This window comes from Mesoplodon densirostris, chromosome 10 (genome assembly GCF_025265405.1).
Source record: "Mesoplodon densirostris isolate mMesDen1 chromosome 10, mMesDen1 primary haplotype, whole genome shotgun sequence".
Taxonomy (NCBI): domain Eukaryota; kingdom Metazoa; phylum Chordata; class Mammalia; order Artiodactyla; family Ziphiidae; genus Mesoplodon; species Mesoplodon densirostris.
In genome coordinates, this window is record NC_082670.1 from 108,651,445 (window position 1) to 108,666,833 (window position 15,389).

A 15,389-nucleotide genomic window follows, 5' to 3' on the forward strand; every position below is an offset into this window, starting at 1 on the left:
AAAATATTAGAAAAATGACAAAGAGGAACACCAAAGTAAAATACCAGTAGCACTGGGACCATTTTTTCCCTCGTCTATTCTCCCATTTCCAAATTTTTCTGTAATTTTACATTTAAAACAAGGTTACTTCGAATTTCATAGTAGACTCCTTTATTGGGTATTGTTTCAAAATAAAAGCAAAACTCCAACTAAAGCAAATGCATTTTATACTTCTTATGTAACAACCTAAAAATAAGCACGGGCTATTCCTAGAATAGAATAGAATGGAATGGAATAGAACAGAATGGAATGTTGCAGGACAAAGTCCCAGTGAAGTGGCCTTTAAAAAACAAACTAGTTAAAAACAATGTAACCTTTACATTTCCACACTTCCATAGCTAGACATTCTTACCCTTAATTCCAGTGTCAAACAATGGTAAACAAAGTTTTTAAAATACGTTGTAGAGAAATCTAGTGACTAAAAATTATGCTCAAGTTTCAAGTCTCCATCATCAAATATTGAAAAGAACTCATTACCTATCCCAACTCTCTGCAATCAGAGCCAGGATAAATCTTCAGAGGCATCTTTCTACCAACTCTTGCCACTTGCTGTATAAACTTATTACCAAAAGGGGATAGGGGAGAGTGCCTGAATGCATAATGCACATTTCTAGTCAGATGAAACCAGTCAGCGAAGATTAAAAACGTATTTTTGCAAAATTACATTTGCCTTCTTATACGGGTGCTGGCATTCTAAGTCATGGGGAGGGCTGGTTTCCACCAGAGAGAATACCCATGATTAAAAAACGAATGGCACATAAAATGATCACAGAAAAACACAGCTTATGGCATGTCGTCCTCCCCCAACCCCATTTTCTTTTGCATCTTCTGTTTACTCGGGACCAATCTGAGCACATTAACTCTTGGTCCCAAGGAGTTCTTTGCACAAACGATCACTTCCTTTCACAAGGTAATCCAGGCAATTTGACAAGTTCTGAGTATTTTATAATTTTTTTATTTCAATAAGATACTTATCTTTTAGAAAAATGACAACCCAATATTCAATATGCACTTTCAAAGCTAAAGAACTGATAGCTCCGGGCAACCCCCCTTTGAGACTCTGCTTTAAAAGGACCTCTTGTTTCATAATGGTAAAGTACAAAGGAAATACGTTACAATGGATCATCAGATGTTTATCAGTGTATTGAATAAAGTCAGCAGTTAAAACTGCAGGTTCACTTTTAGCCTACAAATATTAGCTTTAAAAATGTAGCTACTCAAGAACTGATTGAGCTAAGTGTGGCTTTTCCATGAACTGTGTCTCCCTCTTTGGCCAAGCCGACCTCCGTCAGCTGGTCTACATTTTCACCTGACTCCTCTGTGACAGGGCTCTTTAGTAACATTAACCCAGCTGATTCTCACTATGTTTTTAAGGCCTGCTACTGGTCCTGGTACTCATCTTACATACAAATGTATTTAGTTATAAGGTCTTTAGAGAATGGCATGCCATTATTCCTTAGGAAAACTAGAGGTGGTAAGACAAAGCTGCAAATCTATCATGGCTCCCTGACTCCCACTGCTCTTGGCTGTGGGTGTGAGGCACTGCCCCGCCCCCGCCTCGCCCGCCTGTCACAACCTTTTGCAGCCTTCAAGGGCCAACTCTATAAAAGAACCTGACCACACCACCCAGCCTGGAGCTAGCCTTAATCCCTAGTAAGACCCAGGGCACTCTGCACTACCATTTTGCTTTTTATCATATTCCTTCGGAGCAGACACCAAGTAATTAACCTTTGAATCATAATACCCCATACAATTATCCTTTTGGTAGCAGTATAACTCAGTATTTTTAACCGCTCGGTGGTTGTTGTTTTTTTGGGGGGTGGGGGGGCACCAATAGTCATATGCTGAATGAAACAAACTGTGTTTCTTGTACAGACCCGATCCAATCCAGTAAGTACTGACAATAAAACACCTGAATTCTTGCTATCAAAAGAGGTGCTGCACCATTAATTTAAAGTAGCGATGCTGAGAATTCCCTGGCGGTCCAGTGGTTAGGACTCAGCGCTTTCACTGCTGGGGCCCGGGTTCGAACCAAGATCTCACAAGCCGCGTAGCACCGCCCCCCCCAAAAAAGTTAACGATGTATTTTCAACTACGTACTCAATAAGGATTGACTACAATCACTCTAAATTCAGTATGTATTTCAGATTGTCTAGTAAAATCCCCACGTGTAACTGAGAAATGTTCACTCCAGGTGACTAAAATCAGAAACTGAGCCAGGACCCCTAACTTGCCATCCAGACTTTCAGCAACATTTTATGGAATGCTACAAAACATACATACGAATTTAAAAAACAAATACCATATTTTCACTGTTGCCAGGCAGTAGGAGAGCTTATTTTTCTTCCTTTTGCTGCTAAAAATCATTGTTGCATCTACACCCCTGTATCCTCACACAGTATAAAAAGACTTGGGGACTATAGGGCTAACCACTTAACCCAGCTTAACCACCTGCTGCGTTACCTCAAGACACCTGACCCCTCTCCTGTCTTGAGGAAGATAAAACTGATCTGTAACCAGATTAGTACCAGGTGCCTTGTGCTTAATAGGTGCTCAATTTTAAAAAAGTATGGATTTATGTCCACTGCTTACACAGTTATTCCTGCCTTTCCACTCTTCTCCCAGTTAAGTTGGATTGTAGACAGATAGATGAGCATTCAGTCCAGGGAATTCCCTGGTGGCCCAGTGGTTGGGATTCTGGGCATCCATCCCGCAAACCGCACAACACAGCCAAAACAAACAAACAAACAAACAAAACCAATCTACACAGCAGGCTTGAAGTGGGCCCAACTCTGCTTATACTCAAGCTTCCCATCTCATAAAATCTACTTCCTGAGTGGAATGGATTAGACGTAAGACAAGAAAAAGGGTGAATTCCTAATGACTTCACATTTTCAACAACAGGAATCAGGATCTGTTTCCATTTCGACTGCTGTGTATTGAATTTTCATTGACATAAATCACATGTGAAGATGTGGTAGGAGCACAAGGCATGCCAGCAGCAGGAGAAGTAAGGCAGTCTAGATATGGTTTGCAAAGATCCACCGTGAGGGCCATGGGAGCTAAGCTATGAGGCCTCTTTTACAGACACCGGACTCGTCTAGGCTTTAAGGCTTAAATCCTGGAATTGGTACCAAAACGCAAATGGTAATACAAATGTCTTCGTGAATGTAATTCTACCATATTTTTCATACTAAGAACAAAGCCAGTAAACTACTTAAATCTTCACAGCACACGGTCAAGACTAACAACGCGTTCCAACGAATAAGAGACCATTAACTCTATAAATACATTTAAAATAAGTAGCAACAGGCAAGGGGGGAGTGGGGAACGTGACATAAGGCAGTTGATGAGGATCGGGTGAGACTGTTTTCCTAACGCAGCCATATCGATTCACATTTGCTGCATCCCCAGTCACCTTCCCCAAACTCAGGGTTACCCCTGAACTCATCCACGTTGACCTAAACTGCACTGAGGCCAAGGGGAGCTTCTGCCCCTTGACTGCACTCACCCATTTCTACGCCCTAAAAAGCTGGTTCAGAGTTCCAACATGGTACTGAAACACTTCAAACTGTTGAAATAAAGATAAACTACAGATAGAATGGAAGGAAGCAAGTTATATTGTGTACCACCTGCGTTCTGGCCAGAATACTGTAGCACAGAGTCCAGTCCTGGGAGCAGTGCTACTCACACCCATTTCTGCCTGCCCTGAAGGGTTTTAATCAGTAGCTGAGTACCTACTATAAGTCAAGGATTGATAAACGCATTATCTGTAATTCCTACAACCTTGCTAGTCATGTAATCTTGTCCCCATTTTACAATAAGGAAACTTATTGTATAGGATCTGAGATCAAAGCCACACAACTACTGGGTTGGCCACAAAGTTCACTCGGGTTTTCCCATAACATCTTATTTCTGACCTTTCTGGCTAACCCTACAGAAAGTTCTAGAGTCAGGATTTCAACAGTTGGCTCTCAGTCCTCTGCAGAGGCTTTTGTTAGGGTTAAGTAATACAGTACATGAAAATGCTATCAGAAAAGCACACCAATTTAGAGAAGTCAAAATACAACTAGAATTGGTACGTTTCTAAAAATCCACACCCATGAATGAATTTAACGCCACTTGAGATTTTAACCTTCTTCCTGAGGCAGAATTTAGGAGTGTCACCACAGACCAAAGACTGGCAAGCTGACTTCCCTAGTTAATACCCTCATCTGCAATTATGGAGCCACTCCAGGCGACCACCACGCTGCACGCTCAGTCCTGATTAACAGAGCCCATCCGCTCACAACGTGAATGTTGGTAGCCACAAGCTCTATTTCATTATTCCAGCAGTTTTTTACAACATGAAAATGGTGTACACTTTGCTGTGAATCTCTCCACAGCACGCCCTTACTGCGGCAGCATCTGACACTGCCAGGATAAGAGTTCTATTAAATGAGCCAGTACAGAAAGAGTGTTCTCCACACAGCAGGCCAGGATGCCTTGGCACCAGTCTTCTGCTCTCCACTGACTGTCAGAAGGCTAGGCAGAGGAAAGAAGCCAGCAATTCTTAAAAGAGACTCTCACTCCTGCAAGGGGAAGAAAAAAAAAAGCAAAATCTCTCTTGTGGTCAAGCGTTTAGACAACAGACCAATCGTTCCAATTAGTCAAACTGTGGTTCCACTGCCTTTAAGCACCCATTTTAAGCTTCCATTTAGGTACCACAGACTTCAATTAGATTTTAAGAAAGGTAAAAAGAATCCAATCACAAAACTGTATCACAAAACTCGCTTATAATACCTTAAAAAAGATAGCATTCGGCCTGTTCCAGATGTTCAAATGCAAGTGTAATAAATGCCCCTTAAGTTTTCCACTGATTTGGCTCACAATATTTTAAAGAGACTGCACGTATGAAATACCCAGCTTGTTATCAATATGAAAAGGAATGTGGACCTTTGGTTGCTGAGAAAAACTGACCCAATTTATCTGTGACATATTAGGTAAGTACACAAATATATACTGTTAGCTTTTTTCAAATACTGTTGCCAAGAGTTGCGATTTGGAAAAATTTTAAGTCCTTAATTCAGCCCTTGGGAACCTAATAAATTATTCCTTTTATATTCCAGTACAGAGAGCTCCTTGTAGACAAGAATCAGGCTCAACACACTAAAAACAGCATGAAACTATGTACGCGGCACTTTGTAGGTGTTTGATTAAGCCTCCATCACGGTAATTTTTAAGAAGCATTTGAAAATAACTGCTTTGCAGAGGGGAAAACAAAAAGCCTAAGAGGTAGGAACTTCTTTTCATCCGTCTCTTTAGAACCTCAAAACCTTACACTCAACTTACAGGGCTTGAGCAAAAGAATAACAAAGTTCTTAATTTAAATTAAGGCTGACTCACTGATGCAGAAATTAACTGGTTATGTTTCTCTCCCAAAACTGCGTCAAACAATAGGAAAAAGGGAAAAACCTGTTTTTAAAAACTTGTCATTTGTGGGTACAAGATGAGGACGTAAATTAATCCTCCTGAAAAGAAAAAAAACGAATGCTGACTCCTGGCTTCATAACCCTACCCTTTCCGTGGATACTTCTGAATACTGCCTCAAACACACTATCTGAAGCCACAGATGAAAACTGAGCAATGTTTTCTTTTCCTAAGACCCCCAAAACCAGATGTAGTCACTTCCTTTGGAAGTGCCCTGTGGCTGCGGCCATGTGGCTAACATGTGGCAACAAGCACAAGCTTTACCCATAATAAAATCAACACCCAAACCCAAATGTGGGCCATTATGCCCTTCGAAAGTAGGTTTTCACGTTTGGAAACTCCAAATGGAGACTGGCTAATTAATTTCCTCGCCTCGTTTTTAGATTAAACTGTACTCGTCTCACCTATCCAAGAGATGATGCAAAGGTTACTGCTGCTGCCATGATTGTGGAAGTTTGACAAATTCATGCTTTTTTCTGACAACGGGCTTTTTAAAAAGCCTCCGTAACTTAGTTGACTCAAGAAAAGCGGGCCTTATCTGCCCCTTCCCGAACTGCACAGTAAAACAAGTAACTTAGCATGTCAATGACGATAAAAATTCAAGAAGCGAGAAGCTATCGGGAAGTAGGCAGAGCGAGTCCCTAAGCCTCACGGGCCTTCCGGCGGGGTGTCCCCCCACCCTAAACGGAGAGCTTCTCCAAGGCCCCACCTAAGCCCACAGAGCCCCTGGCACATGGCCCGCGCCAGGCCCAGCCCCCGTGCCCCCCGCCGCTCCAGGGCCCTCCCCCACACACGGCCCCCTCCCCGCACGTTCCCGCCAAATCCACCCCCGCCCTACGTTCCGCGGCCCCGGAGCCCCCGCCTCGGCCCCAAGGACGCGCGGCCTCGTCCGCGGAGAGGCTGCGGCCTTGGCCCGGCGGCCCGATTGCGGCGGCCCCGCGTCCCGGGCTGCAGGGAGGGCGGCCGGCCGCGGGGCGCAGTCCGGGGCCGGACGGCGGCGGCCCGTTTCCCGCCTGACGCAGCAGCGGCGCAGGCCGGAGCGCGGCCGCCATCGCCGCCTCCCTGCTCCCGACCCCTCGCCCGCGGCCCCCGCACTGCGGCCCTCGGCATGCTCGCGGCCTCACCTTCGGCGTCGGAGGGGCCCGCAGTGGCGGAGACTCGGACGCAGGCCGAGAAGGCGGCTCGCGAGGCAGCGGCTGTTTATTTTCAGGGTCCTCGCCTGCGCCACACGCGGGTCTGCACACGGCCCCACACACGCCGCTGCACACGGCTCTCCTCCGCCTCGCCCACGCGGCCAATCAGCGCGCGGGGCTCTGCCGTCCAATTAGGGCCGCCTGTGGGGAGGGCCGCCCCGCCCGACGCGGCGCGGCGGGCGGGGCTCTTCCCGCCGTGCCCCGCGTGCGGCCTTCCCGCTCCGAGATCCGGCCTCTCAGCGTCGGGGATGTCGGGTTCCTGGCTCGGCGACCGTTCTGGCAGCAGCGCCGAGGGGCGCCGAGATGGGGTCTCAGGGAGGCGGCTGTGGTGCGCGTGGGGCCGGGAGGACTCCTCCCGGTGGCGGGCTCCGGAAAGCGTGTGCCCGCGGACCCTGAGCTGGCGCGGCCGGAGCCCGGCCCCACTTCCGGGGCCTCTCGGCTTGGGAAAGTCGGACTGCCCAGTCACGCAGGTGGCCGTGGCTGCGGCCCGCAGCCCTGTGATTCGTTTGGGTTTTTCTGGGGCCCAGGCAGAGCCCCGGAGGCCTCGCAGCTCCCACTTGCAGGACTGATAACACCCCCTTTGAAATAAAAGTCCCTCCCTGGGGAGCGGGCGGGGGTGGAAGGACAGCCCGCGACCTCGGCCCCAACACCCTTGTCACCGGAGGAGCATGTGATGAGTGACGTTCCCTGCTACAGGAGGGCCACCCGGCCTGGGCTGTCACGGTCCCGAAAGGCCTTTAGATTTTCTCCAAAAGACATTGTATATATAGCATAGATACTCTGTGAAGGTGGAATAAAGTCAAACTGTTAAGTGGTAAACTAAGAAGTTACAGAATTTTGTGTCCCATTTGGGAATGGCCTTTATTAAAAACATGAAGAGAAAAAAAAGTAAGAGTCCCAGTCTCTTGAGCCCTAAAAGGCCCTAAAATCACTTCAGCCTCAACTAAACTTGGTGTGCTCTTGAGGTTAGTCTACGGCCCATGTTGGCTGATGCATGCCAGGAGTGTATTTTTCATTCTTTTAATGACTTACACTTGGAAAGTAAGCGCTCCTATCTTTTGTTATTAAGATGTTAAAACTGGGGTGATCAGTCCTTATTTGTAGCGTTAGTTCCACAGGTGTCTGTGTAGACTTGAGCTATTCATTTTCCCCCGATTTCACCTCATTTGAATCCTAGTCGCAAGGCTGTATGGCTTCTTAAATCATGTTGTGAGGAGGTAGTATAGCAGAGTGGTTAAGAGCTCAGATGCTGAGAGGGTTAAACCTGATTCAAATCACTTAATTATTGTAAAGCATTTAGCAGATTGTATTCAACGTAGTGCTCAAGAGAGCAGTATCAGAGTGGATGGACTATTTTAAGGACCAATGATTTTTTTAAAAAACTGTTGTTAAGGCAATTTAAAGTAAAAACATTTTAAAATTAAGTACGAAAAGTCCCCATTTCCAATAAGATTGAATTGCCTGGCACTTTATGCATTAAGTTACAACACCAGAGTGACCAATAATAAGACGGTATTTTGTGCTTACATAGTTTTATTACCAAGAAGCTTATACAGCTTCATGGACTTCCCCTCCCTAACTGTTGAATCTTTATAATATCTTGAGGTAAGGCGTAGTGTGGTAATTGCAGACACAACTAGTGATTTCCTAAGCCCTAACAGTGAGTCAGTGCAACACAAGAGCCTATGTAGGAAGTCCAGCCTGGGTGCCTCCACGCCACACCAGGAGGATGAATTAAAATTGTTGTAGGAACCATAAATTAATATTTTCTGACTTGATTTTTGTTTACCATTCCAACCACAGTGCTACATAAAATATTTGCTATTCATTATAGACGCAGGGACTGAATGTTCCTAATATTTTTTTAAAAACTTTAAAAAAAGGGTGGGTGTGAAATAAAGATATTAGACAATGTTCTTCTATAGGTTTAAAAGACTTAAGTAGAGGAATGGAAACATAATGTGGTCTTTGCTGTTTGGCTCTGGGAGGAACAGCTAATGGCTCTTCTCTACCTGGCGTCCAGCTTTCCGCAATGACTATTATTAATACAGCCAGTCTGGTCATGAGGCATTCTGACTGACCCAGAGAAGGTGTGGGATGGAGCTGAGCTACAGTGACTCGTGTTGCGTGGATATGCGCCTCGGTACACCTGTTTTACTAGCGATGTTTGAAAATAAAGGGCAAAGGCCACCCCACTCAAAAGATAAGCTGCCAAGTGTATTTGAAGGAAGAGACTCCTATTATGTTTCCCTCCCCTGGAGATGTATTTTATCCCCTCCTGCCCTCCAATGTTCAGTCTAACCCAGGGTATTGTGCGCAGCATTGCAGGGGTTACAAAGGTGAGTTAAGACACAGACCATGCCCTTGAAGATCTTGCAGGATGACACGGCCCAAAAGAAAGTATTCAGTGTCCTCAAAGGACCAGCTAAAATGCTGTGATTCAGCATGATTCAGGATTCTTTCAAATGAGTGCCAGTTGAGCAGCAATATCTGCCAACTCCTAATTTCTGCCTAAAATGCCCGACTGTCCAGCACAGGCCTTAGATCCTGCTGTTAAATGGAGATGATACTGTGTATATCCTTCTAAACCCTTCCATGTCTTGTTTTCTCTGCCAACAGGGAAATAGTCTCTAACTTTGCTTGGAAAGTATGCAACTAAGGTTAAGGAGAATAAATTGTTTCCACCTCTCATGTCGGCTTCTAAAGCAGAAACATAGCTTACTAAGCTAGATCCTGAAATAGGAAGCACTTATACAGTACTAATAATAGCTAATAGGTGGGCTTCCCTGGTGGCGCAGTGGTTGAGAATCTGCCTGCCAATGCAGGGGACACAGGCTCAAGCCCTGGTCTGGGAAGATCCCACAGGCCGTGGAGCAACTAGGCCCGTGAGCCACAACTACTGAGCCTGCGTGTCTGGAGCCTGTGCTCCGCAACAAGAGAGGCCGCGATAGTGAGAGGCCCGTGTACCGCGATGAAGAGTGGGCCCTGCTTGCCGCGACTAGAGAAAGCCCTCGCACGGAAACGAAGACCCAACACAGCCATAAATAAATAAATAATAAAAATAAAGGAATTCCCTTAAAAAAAATAGCTAACAGGTAATATAGAGAGAGTTCTTAGTACAGTGCCTGGCATAAAGTAATTACTGTAAAGTATTATCCATCATTATTGTTATTATCTACTGAGTGTTTACTATACACCAGGCACTGTTTATAACCTCTTTGTAAGTTTTCACAAAACCCCTGTGAGATAAGTACTTTTATTATCCCTATGGGGAAATAGGTCCAGAGAATTTAAGTAATCTGCCCAAGGTCAGAGAGTAAATAAATGACTGGGCAGGCTTCAAACATGGGCGGCCGAAGTGCTTCACACAAAGCTTCCAGCCTCCCAGTAGTTATTGAGACCGAATCCTGCAATTCCCCATTGGCTCCTTAAAGCGACAGAGTGGGGAAGGATAGCTGATGACAAGGAGAGTATGAAACACTGACTAATCATTTAGTGAGCTTTCCATTGGTTGGCTTCCTCCTCTGTGACCTTATGTTGAAACTGTCTCTACTTCTGCAAACTAACTGGTAAAAGAAAAACTTTATCTGCAAATAGTTTAAACGTTTCAAAATAAAACCAGCCATCTTTTTTTAATTAATAGAAAAGTAGATGCATTCATTTTTAAAAAGTAATTTCGGGACTTCCCTGGTGGTCCAGTGGTTAAAACTCCGCGCTTCTAATGCAGGGGGCCCGGGTTTGATCCCTGGTCAGGGAATTAGATCCTACATGCCGCGACTAAAAGATCCCACGTGCCACAACTAACAGCCCGCATGCCGCAATGAAGATCCCTCGTGTTGCAACTAAAACCCAGTGCAGCCAAATAAATAAATAAATAAATATTTTAACGTAATTTCATGTCAAGCATCTACATTATTTAAACTTTGAAATAGGTAGTGAATAGCAAGATAATGGTGTGTTTAAACTGTTTCCAGAGAGTATTTTACAAGATGTCTTCCGTTGTGTTTTGAGGAGCATTATACAGTGTAAACTTGGATCATGTAGTTCTCATAATCTATCAGCATCATGTAATTGATTTTTAAAGATTAAATTTAAAAAGAACTATTATATAATTGGGTGAATTAGGATCTAAAACCTAGAAGGACATCTAGTCTAATCTCATAGTATTTAGTCTAATCCTCTCATTTTAAATTTAAGTGTAAAGAAGACCTATAGAGTTGCACAGAGTTCCTACAAGTGCTAAAAAGAACTGATGTTTCTTCGGCCATAAAAAAGAAAGAATGCCATTTGCAGCAACATGGATGGACCTAGAGATTATCATATATGTGAAGTAAGTCAGAAAGAGAAAGACAGATACCCTATGATATCACTTATATGTGGAATCTAAAATATGACACAAATGAACTTACGTACGAAACAGAAATAGACTCACATAGAGAACAGACTTGTGGTTGCCAAGGGGGAGGGGGTTGGGGGAGGGATGGATTGGGAGTTTGGGATTAGCAGCAAACTGGTATAGATAGAATGGATAAACAACAAGGTCCTCCTATACAGCACAGGAAACTATATTCAATATCCTGTGATAAACTATAATGGAAAAGAATGTGTATACACACACACACACACACACACACACACCAGAATCACTTTTCTGTACAGTAGAAATTAACACATTATAAATCAACTATACTTCAATAAAATACATTTTTTTAAATGTGAAAAAAAACTTTTTAATATGAAAACAGGTGCCACCCACATGTCATAAGGGCTGTTAGCTGTGCTTGTGCCCTGATTAGTCCAGTTAACTGCAGTGGAGGTAAGAAAAGGAGGGCCCAAATCTAATACTATCCATTTCTTCATTGTGTCTCCAGCCCTTTTCTGTGGAAATTTACACAAACGGCCATTCTAGTTTATAAATTAGTAACTTATGAGTTTGGCAAGGATGAATCAATAATCAGTTTCTCAATCTTGAGAAATATACTCAGACTTCAATTTAAGAAACATAAACTTTAGACTCTACATTTTCATGAGGACTATGAAAATGTCCTCCAATTATGAATTATATCTACAAAAGAGAATGTTTGAATTTATACCTGGCTGAAGAATGGCTTTTAGGTAATTAAATATTACATACAGTTACAGCCAATGTTCCCTTTAACCATCCCCACCACAAGTCCCACTTCTTTCTCTTCCTTCCAATATCATGCAAACGGTATATATCCTTCTGGTCCATTTTTTTTTTTTTTCTTTTTGCGGTATGTGGGCCTCTCACTGTTGTGGCCTCTCCCGTTGCGGAGCACAGGCTCCGGATGCGCAGGCCCAGCGGCCATGGCTCACGGGCCCAGCCGCTCCGCGGCATATGGGATCCTCCCAGACCGGGGCACGAACCCGTATCCCCTGCATCGGCAGGCGGACTCTTAACCACTGCGCACCAGGGAGGCCCTGGTCCATTTTTTATATTACATAAATAAATGTATGTATACATTAAATGTATAAACTTGGGCAGACTATTTAAATATAAAATTTTTATAAATATGTAAAATTTATAATATATTGTATTATATATTCTGTAATTTATATATTACCATATGTATAAATTATATAAAATTTACATATAATCTATAATATGAATAATTTAATTACATAAATATAGGTTATATATAATTTTTATATATGGTTTATATATATCAAACAACACATACATAGTATCATATCTATCTGCTTACTTGTTTGTGCTCCCTTACAAGAACCTAAGAGCTGCAAGGCAGGGACTTTGTCTTGCTTTGTCTGTTTTCTGCTGTACCTCCAGCTCCTAGAATGGCTCCCTATACATGAAAGGCACTCAAATAGTTGCTGAATGAATAAATATCAATCTTTATCTTGCTTTTTTAATTTGGTATTATGTTTCTGAGATCTGTCTATCCATATAAATGTATATACACACATATATCTGTATTCTTTTCATTATTCTTTCCATTATTTTTTACTGCTGTGTATTATAGACATACTATATTTTATTTATCCATTTCCATATCCATTTCCCTAATGGAGGATCCCCTCCATTATGTTATCTCCACTCTTTTGCTATTATACAATGTTGTAATAAACACCCTTGTGTACAGGTCTCCTCAGGCACATGTGTGAGAGTTTCTCTACAGTATACAAACCCAGAGGAGAGGTGCTGGCAGTGAACAGGCTGTATTTTACGTTTCACTGGTTGCCTGTCATGTGACTCTCAAAGTGGCCATACCAAATTATACTCCCAGCTGCAGTGGCTACGGGTGCCATGTTTCTCAAATCTTTGCCAACATTTTATACTGTGAGATGATTTAATTTTTGCCTATCTGATGGGTGAAACATGGGGTCTCTCTTGTTTGTTTGCTTCTATGGAGATAATTGTAGAGTCACGTGTAGTTGAAAGAAATAATACAGAGAGATCAGATGTACTCTTTACCCAATTTCCCCCAACAGTAAGTAACATCTTGCATAATACAATGTCACAATCAGGATATTGAAGTCGATACTGCCCACTGATTCTGTTCAGCCGTCCTCAATTTTACTTGTTCTGTGTGTGTGTGTGTTGTTTAGTTCTATACAAGTATGTCTCATGCATAGGTCTGTGCATCCATCTCTGCGCTCAAGAGACTGAACGGCTGCAACGTTGAGTTCCTGCAGAACTCAAAGACATGTATGTTATGTATATCTCTTTAGGAGGAACTAGGACTCTATTTTATTGCTGAACTATTGTTTCTTGACTGCTTTTCCTTTATTCCTGCATTCCCTCACTTCCCTTAAGATCCTTAATTACTGAGACCTGTTCAAGGGCAAGCACTGTGGCCAGGCTTCGATCCCAACATGGCTTAGGCCCAAAATGGCTTCTCTTATGTCAAGAAAGCCATGCCTGGTTCTCTTTCTCCAGAGACCACCTGCCCTACCTGGTTACACAATCTTCAAGTATTACAAATAAAGCTGCTGTGAACATCTGTGTAAAGGTTTTTGTGTGCACATGTTTCCACCCGGTATTTTGTCTTTTTCCCACATCACAGTGAGGTTGAACATACTTCATACATTTGTAGGCCATTCAAGTTTCCTCTTGCGAGAAAGGCTGATTTGCTCATTTTTTCTATTTTGTTGTTTGCCATTTTCCTACTGACTTGAAAGAGTTCTTTATATGTTCTGGATACCAATCCTTTGTCAGTTACACGATGTTGTGTTATTGATGGTTTAGTGATCACTGTTTCTCAAAGTGATGTAAAGAGTCGGAATTGATAAAGAATTCCTGAAACTCGCATTTGGATGCAGGGACAGAGGGGTCCCATTCAGGCTGCCCACACTGTGTTTGCGGAGACGGCTTTCCTCTCCCCAACGCTCTGGAGCACCACCTTTGCCTCTGTTATATGCCAACTATATGTTTTAACGGTGGCATGCGGGATGCCAGCCAGACAGCATCAAAGCCTCTGCCTGCTGCAGGGCAAACACCAGGCATCCTTATGTTTGCTTTTTTTTTTTTTTTTTTTCCCCTTTGCGGTACGCGGGCCTCTCACTGTTGTGGCCTCTCCCGTTGCGGAGCACAAGCTCCGGATGCGCAGGCTCAGCGGCCATGGCTCACGGGCCCAGCCGCTCAGCGGCATGTGGGATCTTCCCGGACCGGGGCACGAACCCGTGTCCCCTGCATTGGCAGGCGGACTCTCAACCACTGCACCACCAGGGAAGCCCCTTACATTTGCTTTTAACAAACCCTTTGCCTCATTCAGAGGAGGCATTCAGACGCGTTATTGCATCACACACCCACGCTTCTCAGCATTTCCACCCTCAGAAGCTGTTGACTTCATGATGTACTTTCTTCACGATGATGCCATTTTCCCCAGCGCTGCAGCCAGAATTTAGAATCCTGACTCACCCTCCAGCCAGCCACCGAGAATGCTGATTATTCTGGTATGGTCAGTGCTCTCAAAGTGACTTTGACGGGGGAAATAGCTTCTGGACAACCCAAGCCAGTACAACCTCAGGTAACAGGGAGGTCTTTTCTTTCCTGACTCCCATGCTCAGCCTCTTGTTCTTTCTGCCTTGGCAGATGCAGAAGCCACGCTCCTGCAATCCTGGCCAGAAAGCTGCAGATTGTACGAGCTGGCAGAGCCTGCACTGTCCTTCTGAGCTCAGAGAGTTGTCTTTCCCATCAGCACTGAAGCCCCGGCTGGGGAGGGCAGCATCCACAGTGCAATGGTCTGTAGAACTGAGTTACGATTCCAAATTCAGTTTGCATTTCGATAGATTACCTTATGAAACAGTCACTCACCAAAATGATCTTGATTATCTTTTTTTTTTTTTGTGGTATGCGGGCCTCTCACTGTTGTGGCCTCTCCCGTTGCGGAGCACAGGCTCCGGATGCGCAGGCCCAGCGGCCATGGCTCATGGGCCCAGCCGCTCCGCGGCATATGGGATCCTCCCAGACCGGGGCACGAACCCGTATCCCCTGCATCGGCAGGCGGACTCTCAACCACTGCGCCACCAGGGAGGCCCCTTGATTATCTTTTATGCACATTGCAGTTCCCCAAATTGCCAATGGAGAAACTGATACACAAAGTTTCTTATAATTTCCCCTCAACCCATAGCAAAAACATAAAGGCAGGTAATAGGATTTCGAGGAGCATGAAATTTATACATATAAAGTGTTATACCAAATAAATA

The 15,389-nt window shown here is 44.0% G+C and overlaps 1 protein-coding gene across 6 annotated transcripts in view; it reads right to left on the reverse strand.

Moving 5' to 3' along the window:
• The window catches only part of CNBP (CCHC-type zinc finger nucleic acid binding protein), a 53,498-nt gene that overhangs the window by 3,214 nt on the left and 34,895 nt on the right, over positions 1 to 15,389 (reverse strand). Inside the window, exons 1-2 of one of the 6 annotated variants that reach the window (XM_060109625.1) lie at positions 6,633 to 6,821; positions 4,489 to 4,610 (exon numbers count right to left, since the gene is read on the reverse strand). The exons of 1 other annotated variant lie outside the window; for it this stretch is intronic. The gene's annotated coding sequence lies outside the window, so the exon portion shown is untranslated. Of the gene's footprint in view, positions 1 to 4,488; positions 4,611 to 6,632; positions 6,822 to 15,389 lie in introns of those variants that run through there. 4 more of the 6 variants (XM_060109629.1, XM_060109624.1, XM_060109630.1 and 1 more) reach the window with 4 other exon arrangements.